Here is a 19,664-nt window from a genome sequence, read left to right on the forward strand (position 1 = left end):
TGAATCTATTTCATCCCTACGTTTGTCTTTTCATCTTACTCACAGTCATTATATGTGGGGGGCTGCCTTTTCCTTTGGGGTATTTCTCTGAGGCAAGGTAGGCTTATTTTTCTATCTTCAGGCTAGTTAGTTTCTCAGGCTGTGCCGAGTTGCATAGGGAGCGTTAGGCGCAATCCACAGCTGCCTCTAGTTGTGTTTGGAGAGGATCAGGAATTGCGGTCTACAGAGTTTCCACGTCTCAGAGCTCGTTCTATTATTTTGGGTTATTGTCAGATCACTGAATGTGCTCTGATCGCTATGTACATTGTGTTACTGAATTGCCTATCATAACAGTACAGGAAGCCAAAAGTACTAATGATTCTCAATAGAGGGAAAAAAGAAGTTCTGAGACCATTTTTTTTCCTTTGCACTGTGATTTGTCTTTTTTTTCCCCTAGACATTTGGGTGGTTCAGGACACAGGTGTTACAATGGACATTAAAGGTCTTTCTTCATGTGTAGATCAGCTCACGGCAAGAGTTCAAGATATTCAAAATTTTGTGGTTCAGAATTCTTTGTTAGAACCGAGAATTCCTATTCCAGATTTGTTTTTTGGAGATAGAACTAAATTTCTGAGTTTCAAGAATAATTGTAAACTGTTTCTGGCTTTGAAACCTCGCTCCTCTGGTGACCCATCGCAACAGGTTAGGATCGTCATTTCTTTTTTGCGTGGCGACCCTCAGGACTGGGCATTTTCTCTTGCGTCAGGAGATCCTGCATTGAGTGATTTTCCTGGCGCTTGGATTGCTGTACGATGAGCCTAATTCAGTAGATCAGGCAGAAAAAAATTTGCTGGCTCTTTGTCAGGCTCAGGATGAGATAGAGCTGTATTGCCAGAAATTTAGAAAATGGTCCGTGCTCACTCAATGGAATGAATCGGCGCTTGCAGCCATTTTCAGAAAGGGTCTCTCTGAAGCCATTAAGGATGTCATGGTGGGATTTCCTATGCCCGCTGGTTTGAATGAGTCTATGTCTTTGGCCATTCAGATCGGTCGACGCTTGCGTGAGCGTAAATCTGTGTACCATTTGGCGGTATTACCTTAGATTAAACCTGAGCCTATGCAGTGCGATAGGACTATGACCAGAGTTGAACGGCAAGAACACAGACGTCTGAATGGGCTGTGTTTATACTGTGGTGATTCCACTCATGCTATCTCTGATTGTCCTAAGCGCACTAAGCGGTTCGCTAGGTCTGCCGCCATTGGTACTGTACAGTCAAAATTTCTTCTGTCCGTTACCTTGATATGCTCCTTGTCGTTGTATTCTGTCATAGCGTTTGTGGATTCAGGCGCTGCCCTGAATTTGATAGACTTGGATTATGCTAAACGTTGTGGGTTTTTATTGGAGCCCTTGCAGTGTCCTATTCCATTGAGAGGAATTGATGCTACACCTTTGGCCAAGAATAAGCCTCAATACTGGACCCAGCTGACCATGTGCCTGGCTCCTGCACATCAGGAGGTTATTCGCTTTCTGGTGTTGCATAATTTGCATGATGTGGTCGTGTTGGGGTTGCCATGGCTACAAGCCCATAATCCAGTATTGGATTGGAATTCCATGTTGGTGTCCAGCTGGGGTTGTCAGGGGGTACATGGTGATGTTCCATTTCTGTCAATTTTGTCATCCACCCCTTCTGAGGTTCCAGAGTTCTTGTCTGATTACCGGGATGTATTTGATGAGCCCAAATCCGATGCCCTGCCTCCGCATAGGGATTGTGATTGTGCTATCAATTTGATTCCTGGTAGTAAATTCCCAAAAGGTCGACTGTTTAATTTATCCGTGCCTGAGCACACCGCTATGCGCAGTTATGTGAAGGAATCCCTGGAGAAGGTGCATATTCGCCCGTCGTCGTCGCCATTGGGAGCAGGGTTCTTTTTTGTGGCCAAGAAGGATAGTTCGCTGAGACCGTGTATAGATTACCGCCTTCTTAAGATCACTGTTAAATTTCAGTACCCCTTGCCATTGTTATCTGATTTGTTTGCTCGGATTAAGGGGGCTAGTTGGTTCACTAAAATAGATCTTCGTGGTGCATATAATCTGGTGAGAATCAGGCAAGGCGATGAATGGAAAACTGCATTTAATACGCCCGAGGGTCATTTTGAGTATCTAGTGATGCCGTACGGACTTGCCAATGCTCCATCAGTGTTTCAATCCTTTATGCATGACATCTTCCGTGAGTACCTGGATAAATTCCTGATTGTGTACTTGGATGACATTTTGATCTTCTCGGATGATTGGGAGTCTCATGTGAAGCAGGTCAGAACGGTTTTTCAGATCCTGCGTGCTAATTCTTTGTTTGTGAAGGGATCAAAGTGTCTCTTTGGTGTGCAGAAGGTTTCATTTTTGGGGTTCATCTTTTCCCCTTCTACTATCGAGATGGATCCGGTTAAGGTCCAAGCCATCCATGATTGGACTCAGCCGACATCTCTGAAAAGTCTGCAAAAGTTCCTGGGCTTTGCTAATTTTTATCGTCGCTTCATCTGCAATTTTTCTAGTGTTGCCAAACCATTGACCGATTTGACCAAGAAGGGTGCTGATTTGGTCAATTGGTCTTCTGCTGCTGTGGAAGCTTTTCAAGAGTTGAAGCGTCGTTTTTCTTCTGCCCCTGTGTTGTGTCAACCAGATGTTTCTCTTCCGTTCCAGGTCGAGGTTGATGCTTCTGAGATTGGAGCAGGGGCTGTTTTGTCACAGAGAGGTTCTGGTTGCTCAGTGATGAAACCATGCGCTTTCTTTTCCAGGAAGTTTTCGCCTGCTGAGCGAAATTATGATGTGGGCAACCGAGAGTTGCTGGCCATGAAGTGGGCATTCGAGGAGTGGCGTCATTGGCTTGAAGGAGCTAAGCATCGCGTGGTGGTATTGACTGATCATAAGAACTTGACTTATCTCGAGTCTGCCAAGCGCTTCAATCCTAAACAAGCTCGTTGGTCGTTGTTTTTTGCCCGTTTTGACTTTGTGATTTCGTACCTTCCGGGCTCTAAAAATGTGAAGGCGGATGCTCTGTCTAGGAGTTTTGTGCCCGACTCTCCGGGTTTATCTGAGCCGGCGGGTATCCTCAAGGAAGGAGTAATTGTATCTGCCATCTCCCCTGATTTGCGGCGGGTGCTGCAAAAATTTCAGGCTAATAAACCTGATCGTTGCCCAGCGGAGAAACTGTTTGTCCCTGATAGGTGGACGAATAGAGTTATCTCTGAACTTCATTGTTCGGTGTTGGCTGGTCATCCTGGAATCTTTGGTACCAGAGAGTTAGTGGCTAGATCCTTTTGGTGGCCATCTCTGTCGCGGGATGTGCGTGCTTTTGTGCAGTCCTGTGGGATTTGTGCTCGGGCTAAGCCCTGCTGTTCTCGTGCCAGTGGGTTGCTTTTGCCCTTGCCGGTCCCGAAGAGGCCTTGGACACATATCTCTATGGATTTTATTTCTGACCTTCCCGTTTCTCAAAAGATGTCAGTCATTTGGGTGGTCTGTGATCGCTTTTCTAAGATGGTCCATCTGGTACCTTTGTATAAATTGCCTTCCTCTTCTGAATTGGTGCCTTTGTTCTTCCAGCATGTGGTTCGTTTGCATGGCATTCCAGAGAATATTGTTTCTGACAGAGGTTCCCAGTTTGTTTCGAGGTTTTGGCGAGCCTTTTGTGGTAGGATGGGCATTGACTTGTCTTTTTCCTCGGCTTTCCATCCTCAGACTAATGGCCAGACCGAACGAACCAATCAGACCTTGGAAACATATCTGAGATGCTTTGTTTCTGCTGATCAGGATGACTGGGTGTCCTTTTTGCCTTTGGCTGAGTTCGCCCTTAATAATCGGGCCAGCTCGGCTACCTTGGTTTCGCCGTTTTTCTGCAATTCTGGGTTCCATCCTCGTTTCTCTTCAGGACAGCTTGAGTCTTCGGACTGTCCTGGTGTGGATACTGTGGTGGACAGGTTGCAGCAGATTTGGACTCAGGTAGTGGACAATTTGACCTTGTCCCAGGAGAAGGCTCAACTTTTCGCTAATCGCAGACGCCGTGTGAGTCCCCGACTTCGTGTTGGGGATCTGGTTTGGTTATCTTCTCGTCATATTCCTATGAAGGTTTCCTCTCCTAAGTTTAAACCTCGTTTTATTGGTCCGTATAGGATTTCTGAGGTTCTTAATCCTGTGTCTTTTCGTCTGACCCTTCCAGATTCTTTTTCCATACATAACTTATTCCATAGGTCATTGTTGCGGAGATACGTGGCACCTATGGTCCCATCTGTTGAGCCTCCTGCCCCGGTTTTGGTGGAGGGGGAATTGGAGTATATTGTGGAGAAGATTTTGGATTCTCGTGTTTCAAGACGGAAACTCCAGTATCTGGTTAAATGGAAGGGTTATGCTCAGGAAGATAATTCCTGGGTTTTTGCCTCTGATGTCCATGCTCCCGATCTTGTTCGTGCCTTTCATGTGGCTCATCCTGGTCGGCCTGGGGGCTCTGGTGAGGGTTCGGTGACCCCTCCTCAAGGGGGGGGGGTACTGTTGTGAATTCTGTGGCAGAGTTCACTCCTGTGGTCACAAGTGGTACTTCGGCTGATTCTCTCTGGGAGCTTCCGTTTGTGGAGGAAAGTGGTACTGCAGCTTCTGAGTTTCCTCCCTCAGGTGATCTGGTGAGGTCGTTAGCTGCTTCTCTACTTAACTCCACCTGATGCTTTTATCCATGCTTCCTGTCAATGTTCCAGTGTTGGACTTGTGTTTCTCTGGATCATTCCTGTGGCCTGCTGCTCTGCATAGCTAAGTGCTTCTTTGCTATTTGTTGCTATTTTTTCTGTCCAGCTTGTCTATTTGTTTTGCTGGAAGCTCTGGGACGCAAAGGGTGTACCTCCGTGCCGTTAGTTCGGTACGGAGGGTCTTTTTGCCCCCTTTGCGTGGTTTTCTTTAGGGTTTTGTGTAGACCGCAAAGTTATCTTTCCTATCCTCGTTCTGTCTAGAATATCGGGCCTCACTTTGCTGAATCTATTTCATCCCTACGTTTGTCTTTTCATCTTACTCACAGTCATTATATGTGGGGGGCTGCCTTTTCCTTTGGGGTATTTCTCTGAGGCAAGGTAGGCTTATTTTTCTATCTTCAGGCTAGTTAGTTTCTCAGGCTGTGCCGAGTTGCATAGGGAGCTTTAGGCGCAATCCACAGCTGCCTCTAGTTGTGTTTGGAGAGGATCAGGAATTGCGGTCTACAGAGTTTCCACGTCTCAGAGCTCATTCTATTATTTTGGGTTATTGTCAGATCACTGAATGTGCTCTGATCGCTATGTACATTGTGTTACTGAATTGCCTATCATAACACCCTCCACACCTTTAGTCAGGTGTGGAGATTTTGTAAACTCTGTGTGGATTGTTTTGTAGTTTTTATACTGACCGCACAGTATCCTTTCCTGTCCTATCTATCAAGCTAGACTGGCCTCCTATGCTAAAATCTGATTTCATCTCTGCGTATGTTATTTTCCCCTCCTCTCACCGTCAATATTTGTGGGGGGCTATCTTTCCTTTGGGGATTTTCTCTGAGGCAAGATAGGTTTCCTGTTTCTATCTTTAGGGGAAGTTAGATCTTAGGCTGTGCCGAGGGGTCTAGGGAGCGTCAGGTACCCCCCACGGCTATTTCTAGTTGCGCTGCTAGGTTCAGGGTCTGCGGTCAGTACAGATACCACCTCCTTCAGAGCTTGTCTCATGTTGTTCCTAAACCACCAGATCATAACACAGACCCCGCATTTGTTGCGGATTTCTAACAGCTGCGAATCATGCAGCCGCAGGGACTCGAACATAATATACGAGCACGCCGAAACATTCAAGTAACACCTTATCCAAGCACATTCCCTCATCACTAAGTGACATCTGTTCTTTGTTTTGGAGACATTACTAATTTTGGCATAAATATACTGATTAATTACTTGCACCCCCCCCTCCCCCCCAAAAAAAAGCAACCCCCAAAAAAACCTGATGTGTGTGAATGAGGCCTAAAAGTGCCAATTTATATGGTTGTTCATAAGGTTCTCCGGGGAGGTGTCTTTAGGCTGCTCTGTATTAGCACCATGTGCACCACGACCTCTTGGTAGCGAGCAATTTTTCACCTAGCCGGTGACTTGCATTACCGATTTTGATCCAATCAGCGGATCAAAATTGGACATGTCTCCGATATTCCGCTCAGTCCAAGGCAAAAAAAATCAGACATGTGCACCGCCCAATAGAGTATCAGTGGTACGTGTACGAGCCATGTAAACCACGAGCAGCCCTCCCTCTTACGTGAAAAGCTTTTCCAGCAGTGCTAACCTGGGACAAAGCCTAGACCTTGTACATACTCCACAGCGGAGACTGGCGACTGCCACCTAGTGCACGCTTCTAGATAATGATATTCTAGAATGCGTTAAATTACATTGCAGATCCCCAGTCCTTGAATGAAGACAAACAAGTTTTACAAGAATAATCACAGTGCTAGTTTAATCTTGATTTTATCCTGCAGAACTGATGTAACACATGGGAATATTATATACTCTGTTTTATAACATACAAATATACAGAATTTGCATTTTGCAATAGATTTCGATGTCTGACTTAGTTCAATCTGTTTAACCCTAGTCTAAGTTCATACGTTGCAGCCATTGTGCCTTTCTGTTGCACTCTCGGTAGAACAAGCAAAATATTTTTGCCACAATTTTGGAACACCGCAGCAAAACGACACACTTTTGCGAAATTTTACATTAGTGTTAAATTGATGGAATACAACTCAGTGCAGTTGTATTGTGTGTATGCAGTCTTAGGCTATGTGCACACGTAGTCTGGGTCCACTGCGGATTTTTCCGCAGCGGATTCCAGCAGATTTGATAAATCCGCAGTGGAAAACCACTGCGGATTTACCATGGATTTACAGCGGTTTTCCTGCGGTTTCCACTGCGGATTTACAACTGCGGTTTTCCATAAGGGCAGTTGTAAATCCGCTGCGGAAAACGCATAAAAGAAGTGACATGCTGCGGATTGTAAACCGCTGAGTTTCCACGCGTTTTTTTCCGCAGCATGTGCACAGCGTTTTTTCCCCCCATACGTTTACATTGAACTGTAAATGCAGGGGAAACTGCTGCGGATCTGCAGCTGCGGAAACGCTGCGGATCCGCAGCAAAATCCGCATCGTGTGCACATAGCCTTAGGCTGGAGTCACAAACAATGTATAAAAATATAGTCCGTTTTTTACCGACCAAATACACAGAAATGTTCCCTGAACAGTGATCCATATGTCATCCGTTGGCAAGGTGTGGCTGCGTATTTTGCGCAAGTAAACCTCCGTATGGGATCCGTACGGTGAGATTTTCTCGCTGGCTTGCAAAATTGACATATAATGGATCCATGGGCTCAAATATTCGTGAAAACATATATTCACTCTCTCTCTCTCTCTCTCTATATATACAGTGGGGCAAAAAAGTATTTAGTCAGTCAGCAATAGTGCAAGTTCCACCACTTAAAAAGATGAGAGGCGTCTGTAATTTACATCATAGGTAGACCTCAACTATGGGAGACAAACTGAGAAAAAAAAATCCAGAAAATCACATTGTCTGTTTTTTTAACATTTTATTTGCATATTATGGTGGAAAATAAGTATTTGGTCAGAAACAAAATTTCATCTCAATACTTTGTAATATATCCTTTGTTGGCAATGACAGAGGTCAAACGTTTTCTGTAAGTCTTCACAAGGTTGCCACACACTGTTGTTGGTATGTTGGCCCATTCCTCCATGCAGATCTCCTCTAGAGCAGTGATGTTTATGGCTTTTCGCTTGGCAACACAGACTTTCAACTCCCTCCAAAGGTTTTCTATAAGGGTTGAGATCTGGAGACTGGCTAGGCCACTCCAGGACCTTGAAATGCTTCTTACGAAGCCACTCCTTCGTTGCCCTGGCGGTGTGCTTTGGATCATTGTCATGTTGAAAGACCCAGCCACATTTCATCTTCAGTGCCCTTGCTGATGGAAGGAGGTTTGCACTCAAAATCTCACGATACATGGCCCCATTCATTCTTTCATGTACCCGGATCAGTCGTCCTGGCCCCTTTGCAGAGAAACAGCCCCAAAGCATGATGTTTCCACCACCATGCTTTACAGTAGGTATGGTGTTTGATGGATGCAACTCAGTATTCTTTTTCCTCCAAACACGACAAGTTGTGTTTCTACCAAACAGTTCCAGTTTGGTTTCATCAGACCATAGGACATTCTCCCAAAACTCCTCTGGATCATCCAAATGCTCTCTAGCAAACTTCAGACGGGCCCGGACATGTACTGGCTTAAGCAGTGGGACACGTCTGGCACTGCAGGATCTGAGTCCATGGTGGCGTAGTGTGTTACTTATAGTAAGCCATGTTACATTGGTCCCAGCTCTCTGCAGTTCATTCACTAGGTCCCCCCGCGTGGTTCTGGGATTTTTGCTCACCGTTCTTGTGATCATTCTGACCCCACGGTGTGGGATTTTGCGTGGAGCCCCAGATCGAGGGAGATTATCAGTGGTCTTGTATGTCTTCCATTTTCTAATTATTGCTCCCACTGTTGATTTCTTCACTCCAAGCTGGTTGGCTATTGCAGATTCAGTCTTCCCAGCCTGGTGCAGGGCTACAATTTTGTTTCTGGTGTCCTTTGACAGCTCTTTGGTCTTCACCATAGTGGAGTTTGGAGTCAGACTGTTTGAGGGTGTGCACAGGTGTCTTTTTATACTGATAACAAGTTTAAACAGGTGCCATTACTACAGGTAATGAGTGGAGGAAAGAGGAGACTCTTAAAGAAGAAGTTACAGGTCTGTGGGAGCCAGAAATCTTGATTGTTTGTTTCTGACCAAATACTTATTTTCCACCATAATATGCAAAAAAAATGATAAAAAAACAGACAATGTGATTTTCTGGATTTTTTTTTCTCAGTTTGTCTCCCATAGTTGAGGTCTACCTATGATGTAAATTACAGACGCCTCTCATCTTTTTAAGTGGTGGAACTTGCACTATTGCTGACTGACTAAATACTTTTTTGCCCCACTGTATATATATACAGTATATATGTATATGTCAGTGAGACACATACCGTATATACTCGAGTATAAGCCGACCCGAGTATAAGCCGACCCCCCTAATTTTGCCACAAAAAACTGGAAAACTTATTGACTCGAGTATAAGCCTAGGGTGGAAAATGCAGCAGCTACCGGTGAATTTCAAAAATAAAAATAGATGCTCCATACCGTTCATTATTGCCCCATAGCTGTGCCATATAGTGCTCTGCACCATTCATTATTGCCCCACAGCTGTGCCATATAGTGCTCTGCACCGTTCATTATTGCCCCATAGCTGTGCCATATAGTGCTCTGCACCGTTCATTATTGCCCCATAGCTGTGCCATATAGTGCTCTGCACCGTTCATTATTGCCCCATAGCTGTGACATATAGTGCTCTGCACCATTCATTATTGCTCCATAGCTGTGCCATATAGTGCTCTGCACCGTTCATTATTGCCCCATAGCTGTGCCATATAGTGCTCTGCACCGTTAATTATTTCCCCATAGCTGTGCCATATAGTGCTCTGCACCGTTCATTCTTGCCCCATAACTGTGCCATATAGTGCTCTGCACCGTTCATTCTTGCCCCATAATTGTGCCATATAGTGCTCTGCATCGTTCTTTCTTGCCCCATAGCTGTGCCATATAGTGCTCTGCACCGTTCTTTCTTGCCCCATAGCTGTGCCATATAGTGCTCTGCACCATTCATTATTGCCCGATAGCTGTGCCATATAGTGCTCTGCACCATTCATTCTTGCCCCATAACTGCCATATAGTGCTCTGCACCGTTCATTATTGCCCCATAGCTGTGCCATATAGTGCTCTGCACCGTTCTTTCTTGCCCCATAGCTGTGCCATATAGTGCTCTGCACCGTTCTTTCTTGCCCCATAGCTGTGCCATATGTTATGAAATGCAATTCAGTACCACAATGGACATAGCGGTCAGAGCACATACAGTGATCTGACAATAACCCAAAATCATAGAACGAGCTCTGAGACGTGGGAACTCTGCAGACCGCAATCCCTAATCCTCTCCAAACAACACTAGAGGCAGCCGTGGATTGCGCCTAAGGCTCCCTATGCAACTCGGCACAGCCTGAGAAACTAACTAGCCTGAAGATAGAAAATAAGCCTACCTTGCCTCAGAGAAATACCCCAAAGGAAAAGGCAGCCCCCCACATATAATGACTGTGAGTTAAGATGAAAAGACAAACGTAGGGATGAAATAGATTCAGCAAAGTGAGGCCCGACTTTCTAAACAGAGCGAGGATAGGAAAGATAACTTTGCGGTCTACACAAAACCCTAAAGAAAACAACGCAAAGGGGGCAAAAAGACCCTCCGTACCGAACTAACGGCACAGAGGTACACCCTTTGCGTCCCAGAGCTTCCAGCAAAACAAATAGACAAGCTGGACAGAAAAAATAGCAAACAAATAGCAAAGAAGCACTTAGCTATGCAGAGCAGCAGGCCACAGGAATAATCCAGGGAAAAACAAGTCCAACACTGGAACAATGACAGGAAGCATGGATCAAAGCATTAGGTGGAGTTAAGTAGAGAAGCACCTAACGACCTCACAAGATCACCTGAGGGAGGAAACTCAGAAGCCGCAGTACCATTTTCCTCCACAAACGGAAGCTCCCAGAGAGAATCAGCCGAAGTACCACTTGTGACCACAGGAGGGAGCTCTGCCACAGAATTCACAACAGCCATATAGTGCTCTGCACCGTTCATTATTGCCCCATAGCTGTGCCATATAGTGCTCTGCACCTTTCATTATTGCCCCATAGCTGTGCCATATAGTGCTCTGCACCGTTCATTATTGCCCCATAGCTGTGCCATATAGTGCTCTGCACCGTTCATTATTGGCCCATAGCTGTGCCATATAGTGCTCTGCACCATTCATTATTGCCCCATAGCTGTGCCATATAGTGCTCTGCACCGTTCATTATTGCTCCATAGCTGTGCCATATAGTGCTCTGCACCGTTCATTATTTCCCCATAGCTGTGCCATATAGTGCTCTGCACCGTTCATTCTTGCCCCATAACTGTGCCATATAGTGCTCTGCACCGTTCATTCTTGCCCCATAACTGTGCCATATAGTGCTCTGGACCGTTCTTTCTTGCCCCATAGCTGTGCCATATAGTGCTCTGCACCGTTCTTTCTTGCCCCATAGCTGTGCCATATAGTGCTCTGCACCATTCATTATTGCCCCATGGCTGTGCCATATAGTGCTCTGCACCATTCATTCTTGCCCCATAACTGCCATATAGTGCTCTGCACCGTTCATTATTGCCCCATAGCTGTGCCATATAGTGCTCTGCACCGTTCGTTCTTGCCCCATAGCTGTGCCATATAGTGCTCTGCACCGTTCTTTCTTGCCCCATAGCTGTGCCATATAGTGCTCTGAACCGTTCTTTCTTGCCCCATAGCTGTGCCATATAGTGCTCTGCACCGTTCTTTCTTGCCCCATAGCTGTTTCATATAGTGCTCTGCACCGTTCATTTTTGCCCCATAGCTGTGCCATATAGTGCTCTGCACCGTTCATTTTTGCCCCATAGCTGTGCCATATAGTGCTCTGCACCGTTCATTTTTGCCCCATAGCTGTGCCATATAGTGCTCTGCACCGTTCATTTTTGCCCCATATATGCTCCTTATAAATCTGTGCCATTGCTGCTGCTGCAATAATTAAAAAAAAAAAAAGCCATACTCACCTCTCTTGATTGCAGCTCCCGGCATCTCGTTCCGGCGTCTCGTCCCGTCGTCTCTCCGCACTGACTGATCAGGCAGAGGGCGCCACGCACACTATATGCGTCATCGCGCCCTCTGACCTGCACAGTCAGAGCGCAGAGACGCCGGGAAGACAGAGCGGCGCCGGGAAGATGGAGCGGCGCCCGGCGGCTGGAACGGGGACAGGTGAATATAATACTCGCCTAGTCCTGACGCTGCCCCTGCCTGTCACACTGTCCCCGGGTGCCGCAGCTCTTCCTGTCAGCGGTCACCGGCACCGCTCAGAGGAATGAATATGTGGCTCCACCCCTATGGGAGTGGAGTCCATATTCATGAGTCTAATGAGCGGTCCCACGTGACCGCTGAAGAGGGGAAGAGCTGCAGCACCCGGAGACCGTGGGACGGGCAGGGGGAACGTCAGGAGCGCCGGGACTAGGTAAGTATGCCTCAGTGCCCTCTCCCCCTCACCCGCCGACCCTGCCACCCACCGTGACTCGAGTATAAGCCGAGAGGGGCACTTTCAGCCCAAAAATTTGGGCTGAAAATCTCGGCTTATACTCGAGTATATACGGTATATATATATATATATTTAATACAGCGCTAGATAGCAGAAAATCCGGTAATTCAATTGCCGGCTTTGCTATCTCCTTCTCAATCCCGACAGGATATGAGACATGGTTTACATACAGTAAACAATTTCATATCCCTTAATTTTTACATATCCCTCACTAATAATGTTAGTAGTGTGTATGTGCAAAATTTGGGAGCTCTAGGTGTTAAAATAAAGGGTTAAATCACGGAAAAAAAATCTCTCCACCAGAGTGGGAAAGCCAGCGACTGAGGGCAGATATTAATATCCTAGGGTTAAATAAACAAACACACACATTATGAATAAAGTATTTTAATGACATAAATACACATGTTCGTATGGACCCAACCATGTCTGTCTGTCTGGACCCAACCATGTCTGTATGGGACCCAACCATGTCTGTATGGGACCCTACCATCTTTGTCTGTATGGACCCAGCCATGTCTGTCTGTCTGGACCCAGCCATGTCTGTATGGACCCAGCCATGTCTGCATGGGACCTAACCATGTCTGTATGGGACCCTACCATCTCTGTATGGACCCAGCCATGTCCGTACGGGACCCAGCCATGTCTGTCTGTATGGGACCCAGCCATGTCTGTATGGGACCCTACCATCTTTGTCTGTATGGACCCAGCCATGTCTGTATGGGACCAAACCATCTCTGTCTGTATGGACCCAGCCAAGTCCGTATGGGACCCAGTCATGTCTGTATGGGACCCAAGCATCTCTGTATGGGACCCAACCATGTCTGTCTGTATGAGAGCCAGCCATGTCTGTATGGGACCCAACCATGTCTGTATGGGACCCAACCATGTCTGTATGGGAACCTACCATCTTTGTCTGTATGGACCCAGCCATGTCTGTCTGTCTGGACCCAGCCATGTCTGTATGGGACCCAGCCATGTCTGCATGGGACCCAACCATGTCTGTATGGGACCCTACCATGTCTGTATGGGACCCTACCATCTCTGTTTGTATGGGACCCAGCCATGTCTGTATGGGACCCAACCATGTCTGTCTGTATGGGACCCAGCCAAGTCCGTATGGGACCCAGCCATGTCTGTATGGGACCCAAGCATGTCTGTATGGGACCCAACCATGTCTGTCTGTATGGGACCCAGCCATGTCTGTATGGGACCCAACCATGTCTGTATGGGACCCAACCATCTCTGTCTGTATGGACCCAGCCAAGTCCGTATGGGACCCAGCCATGTCTGTATGGGACCCAAGCATGTCTGTACGGGACCCAACCATCTCTGTTTGTATGGGACCCAGCCATGTCTGTATGGGACCCAACCATGTCTGTCTGTATGGGACCCAGCCATGTCTGTATGGGACCCAACCATGTCTGTATGGGACCCTACCATCTCTGTCTGTATGGACCCAGCCATGTCCGTATGGGACCCAGCCATGTCTGTCTGTATGGGACCCAGCCATGTCTGTTTGGGACCCAACCATGTCTATATGGGACGCTACCATCTTTTTCTGTATGGACCCAGCCATGTCTGTTTGGTACCCAACCATGTCTGTATGGGACCCTACCATCTTTGTCTGTATGGACCCAGCCAAGTCCATATGGGACCGAGCCATGTCTATATGGGACCCAAGCATGTCTGTATGGGACCCAACCATGTCTGTCTGTATGGGACCCAGCCATGTCTGTATGGGACCCAACCATGTCTGTATGGGACCCAACCATGTCTGTATGGGACCCTACCATCTTTGTCTGTATGGACCCATCCATGTCTGTCTGTCTGGATCCAGCCATGTCTGTATGGGACCCAGCCATGTCTGCATGGGACCCGACCATGTCTGTATGGGACCCTACCATCTCTGTCTGTATGGACCCAGCCAAGTCCGTATGGGACCCAGCCATGTCTGTATGGGACCAAACCATCTCTGTCTGTATGGACCCAGCCAAGTCCATATGGGACCCAGCCATGTCTATATGGGACCCAAGCATGTCTGTATGGGACCCAACCATGTCTGTCTGTATGGGACCCAGCCATGTCTGTATGGGACCCAACCATGTCTGTATGGGACCCAACCATGTCTGTATGGGATCCTACCATCTTTGTCTGTATGGACCCATCCATGTCTGTCTGTCTGGACCCAGCCATGTCTGTATGGGACCCAGCCATGTCTGCATGGGACCCGACCATGTCTGTATGGGACCCTACCATCTCTGTCTGTATGGACCCAGCCAAGTCCGTATGGGACCCAGCCATGTCTGTATGGGACCCAAGCATGTCTGTATGGGACTCAACCATCTCTGTCTGTATGGGACCCAGCCATGTCTGTATGGGACCCAACCATCTCTGTCTGTATGGACCCAGTCATGTCCGTATGGGACCCAGCCATGTCTGTCTGTATGGGACCCAGCCATGTCTGTCTGTATGGGACCCAACCATCTCTGTCTGTATGGACCTAACCATGGTTGTATGGACCCAGTCATGTCTGTCTGTATGGACCTAACCATGGTTGTATGGACTGCCAAGAGACACAGAGTTGACACCAGTGGGACAGCATTATTCCTGGAGGTGAGTATATGATTATTTTTATTTTATCTACAGCACTTTAGCAATTAAGAAGGGATGTCCGGTAGTGGACAACCCCTTTAAGAAGTGTGTCCCAATACTTTTGTGCATATAGTAGAAAAAAATAAGAAAACATTTATTGAAAAGAATCATTAAAGCTTCCCTACAGGTTTCCTAGTGTTCCTACATATCTGACATGTGGGGCAAATGTATATGGAAACGTTACTTATCTCCCCGGAGTTTACCTAGCAGTGAGTCAGACGTTTACACAACCTGCAGTCCGCGCCATTTCTGCCTAATCCTATTTGCGGACGTTATACGACAATTTCACACACGCCAATTATTAGGCCTTATTTACCCAAGCGCTAAGAGAAAATCTGTCTGTGTTGCCCATAGCAACCAGAGTCCAGCTTTCATTTTTAACCCCTTCATGGCATGCGATTTTCCATTTCCTGCACTTTCGTTTTTTGCTCCCCTTCTTCCCAGAGCTATAACTTTTTTATTTTTCCATCAATATCACTGAGTGAGGGCTTATGTTTTGCAGGACGAGCTGTACTTTTAAAAGACACCATTGATTCTACCATATAGTGTACTGGAAAACGGGGAAAAAAAATGCAAGTGTGGTGAAATTGCACAATAGTTGATCAGATTAATTTACGTTATATTTTGATCGAATATTTCTGAAAGCAGCGATACCAAATTCGTGTATTTTTTATTTTATTTTGAAATGGACAAAAAGAGGGGGTGAACTTGTATATTTGTTTTAAATGTTAAAATATTTTTCTTTTCTTTTTACTTGAAAATTTTAAGTTGCGATTTATAGTACTGGCAAAGTCTATGAGATTTCAGAAATCTCACACACATAGTTTGTTTTTCCTGACTGAATCGGAAGAGTGCTGCGTTTTTTAAAGAAGAGGCATGTCCCTTCTTTCAGTGTTTTTGCAGCCTTTTTTTTACCAACAGAAAGAAATGGGTAAAAAACGCAGCAAAAAACACAGGTATGAGGTTTTGCAGCATTTTTTGTGCAAAATCCTAAGGAAGTTGCATCATGGTTTTTTTTGGCCGACTAAACTTTGTCAAGATGCACAAGAGACAATAAAAAAGCAACAAAAATAAACGCAGCAAAAACTCAGCAAGCAGCTGCCAAGGGAGCAGAGTTGGCCTGCAGAAGAAAAAATCAGCAAAAATGCAACGTTAAATAACTGCGATCCCTAAAACAAGTATTATCAGCCATCTTAACCAGTTCAAGAACAAGCTATTTTCACCCCTTCAAACCAGGCACTTTTCCGTGTGTTTTCGTTCATGTGGTGTAAAGAGCTGTAAAAAATTTTCTTCTTTGGATATTCCAATAATGTTTGTTTCTAGCGCCACAAAGTAAGATTTTTTTTAAATTTTTTTACTATCAGCCTGAGGAGAGCCAGGATTCCGGAGAGGAAAATCCCACCCTGATTTTAAGTAGGGAGAAAAAGATGACTGTCTAGTGAAAGAGAAAACCGTAACTGAAACAGAAACGTCACTGGGCTCCAGCTTCCTTATTGGGGTAGAGATTGAGTCAAGGCCCCATCGTGGTTACGCTCACCGGGGTCCTTAGGTTCTGGTTGGTTGTTGGGTTTTATGGGCAAGTTTGGTGAGGGGCGAGGGCATTTGATTGCGGCACGGGAGCCTCTCAGACCGATCACTCATGTTTGTACTTGCATAGTCCAAAAAAAAGACAGTGACCTTCGTTGAACAACTAAAAGGAGCCGGGTCTGCGGATGGCCTGATCTTTCTTCGAAGGCGATGGAAGAGGCTGCTGTGTGAAAGGGGGGTGTAACCTTTTGAGCCAACATGAGTCGGATCCATATATCCGTAGCTTTTACTCCCCAACCCAGGTGAGGTTGTAGGGCTAAACGCCTCCTAAATTCTTCATTGTAGCATCACCAAGCACAACTCCCATGGGCATTGTATGAATTATAAATGGTATCGATGTATATAAACATTTCCGAGCAGCGCTCTGCGTGATTTTGGCTCATAACACATCCCATAACGAACATCGCCTGTAACCAATTATTAATCGTTTTGGTGACTCTCAGTTTGCGTTCAAAAGGTCTATTGGCAGGTTGTGGCGACCGTGTACTGGTCAGGGGACACGAGGGCCCAAGTATCGACATAATCATTTGCCCAAATTTTGTTGACAGTCTCTTCAATTAAATGAGAATCAAGTGGGGATATGCGGCAGAAAAATGCATCCTTATATCCTTTTTTAGGATTTTGGTTTAACAAAAGGGGTTAACTAAATTTTTTGTGACCAGGAAAAAAATTACCCGCCCTGACTCAAGAACTCTTTTAGGGCTGGAAGCAATCTTGCTCCCTCTCCCCAAGCCCCTGAATACTGGTACTCATGAAACCTTGCTGAACTGACTGAACGGGATGGGCTGGAGCAGGCTGCGCAGGAACAGCCGCATCCTGGGAATGATTCAGAACCGTAGAGATTTCAGGGGATCTACGATGACATGTTGACCTATGAAGCAAATGCCTTCGGGACCCATCAGATGACTTGTTGGACGAGGAAAGTGATCTCCAGCGAGATGATCTGGATTGGCAACTATGCCTAGAAGATCTGGAGCGGCGTGACGAACGGCTGCTCTGCCTGCTATGAGATCTTGCAGAGCACCGATGCCAATCAGGACTGCAGGATGAAGATGGGGATGAGGACGCGGCAGTGCGATTACCACGCACCCGCCACTATGTGGGCCATATATGTAGCCCGCATAATGGGCACTGTACCCATAATGGGTAACTGTTAGGGTGGCATTGGCCCCTGCAGGGGGTTTGAAATTTGTGTGGGGGTTGGTGGTGGGGGCATAGCAGCAGTACTGTTTATTATAATAGCACTAGCTGCATCAGTTTGGGGCTGGGCACTGTATAGGGATGCTATGTCGTGACTGTGCATTAGGGATCTACAAAGTGGAGGCAGGCTCCTCATCAGAGGGTGCACTGCTGAAAGCCTGACCTCCCATTGCAGTTATTGGCTGGAACAGGAGGGCTGGGGGGCACAGAGAGGTGTAAGGTGGCAGTGCTCGGTATGAGGGGCTGCAAAATGGCAGCTCTCCATTGCCTTTATGAGGAGGAAGGGGGCAGAGCAGCGAGTGCCAAAGAGGACGTGGCCAGAGTATGTGCATGCAGTGTTTCCGGGACATGAGAGGGATGCAGCCACCACGTGCAGAGGAGAGGGCGTGTTTGAGGAATGATGCGCATGACGCGTGTGCCCACCCCATGATGTAACAGAGGTGGGCCTAAGTGCTCCGGCAGGTGGATTCGCTGGCCACCGGGAACAAACGCCTGATCAGCAGATAAGGCAAACAAGGAAACATGGGACACAAGTCTTTAACCCTTCCAGTCAGGAGGCATCCAATAAAGGATTGAAGTGCCCCTCAAGCTCTGCATGTGTTGCAGCTGTCAGACATGCACCTGCGGGGACTCAAACATAGTATTCGAGCACGCTGAAATCACTGTTAGCACCTGAGTATGCTCGGATAACACCTTATCTAAGCACGTTCACTTTTTCGCTACGTGACCATCCTTTGTAATTCCTCCTACAAATATATGAACTAAATTACAACTAGGTGTTATTGGAGTGCCCCCAGACGCAGGGCCACGGGGTACTCGGTACCGGTCCTCTCTGTCTCGGTGCTGAGGTTGTCACGGTGACTGGACCCGGTCCGTGACCCTGCTAAGGGGCGTCCAATGAAAGGGTGATGAAAGTTTGTCAAGGGTTCGTGACGCCACCTGTGGTATTCGGTCAGGGTGACCAACGCTGCTTAGGGGTCCGCTGGGGTGATGGAATGGCAGCTAGATGGTATACCTTCCCACAGGTGAAGTATATTCCCAGGGCTTCCCAGTAGTGTAGGTGGCGATGATGTGAGGCGCAGTTAATAACGAGGAGCAGGGTTGCAGTGTCTTTACCTTTTTACTGAAGACTTCGGGGTCCGCAATCCAGAGCACTGCTAACAGGGCTGGCTGAGTCCGGCCGGTCCGAAGGCACATCCAGAGTTCCCTTTGCAGGTGAAAATCAGTGCATACCAACTAGCGCCTGTGTGTTGTAGTCCTTCTCTGCTGAGCATTCGGGATAGTCCTCACAACTTTCGTATTCGTTCATTCTCTCTCTCTCCGTCCCCCAAGTTTATCTGGCTAGGATGCACCCGTTTGACGGGAAGGCCTGGAGTTATTCTGGGACCCTAGAGGCGCCCCTCTCCCACAATTGCCCCCTATTTCTGCTTAGGTGATTTAAGGTAGACAGCCAACCTATAATCAACTGTCCTGCCGCTGTTTGAAGTAATGCTTGAAGTCTGTTACTTCCTCGGCGTTCCGGCCACCGGCTACGCGCCTCAGGATGTTGCCGATCTCGGGGCACGACTCCTACTGGTTCTATCTCCTTGTGCTATGATCTCATTTCTCACTTCTCCACAATATCCTTCGCTTCGTGTCCTTCCTTAGGATGCCGCCGCAAGGTAGTCCAGGCGCGGCTCTGTAACGATCTGTCCTTTCTGCTAGGTACCTGCCAGGAACCCACCCCTGACAGGTCCTCCCTGGAGCTCTCCCAGGCTGCGTTCTCACTAACTTCCTGTCCAACCCCCAATTTTACCAGAGTGTGAGGAGTGGCCTAATACATAGTGCCTTTTGCTCCCCCTGGTGGCCGGAGTGTGAAGTGTAATGTGTGACTGTGATACCTGGTCAGGTGAACTCCTTTAGTGCAATCAGACATAACATCACTCCCCTTAG

The sequence above is a fragment of the Ranitomeya imitator genome, chromosome 5, assembly GCF_032444005.1.
Source record: "Ranitomeya imitator isolate aRanImi1 chromosome 5, aRanImi1.pri, whole genome shotgun sequence".
Taxonomy (NCBI): Eukaryota; Metazoa; Chordata; class Amphibia; order Anura; family Dendrobatidae; genus Ranitomeya; species Ranitomeya imitator.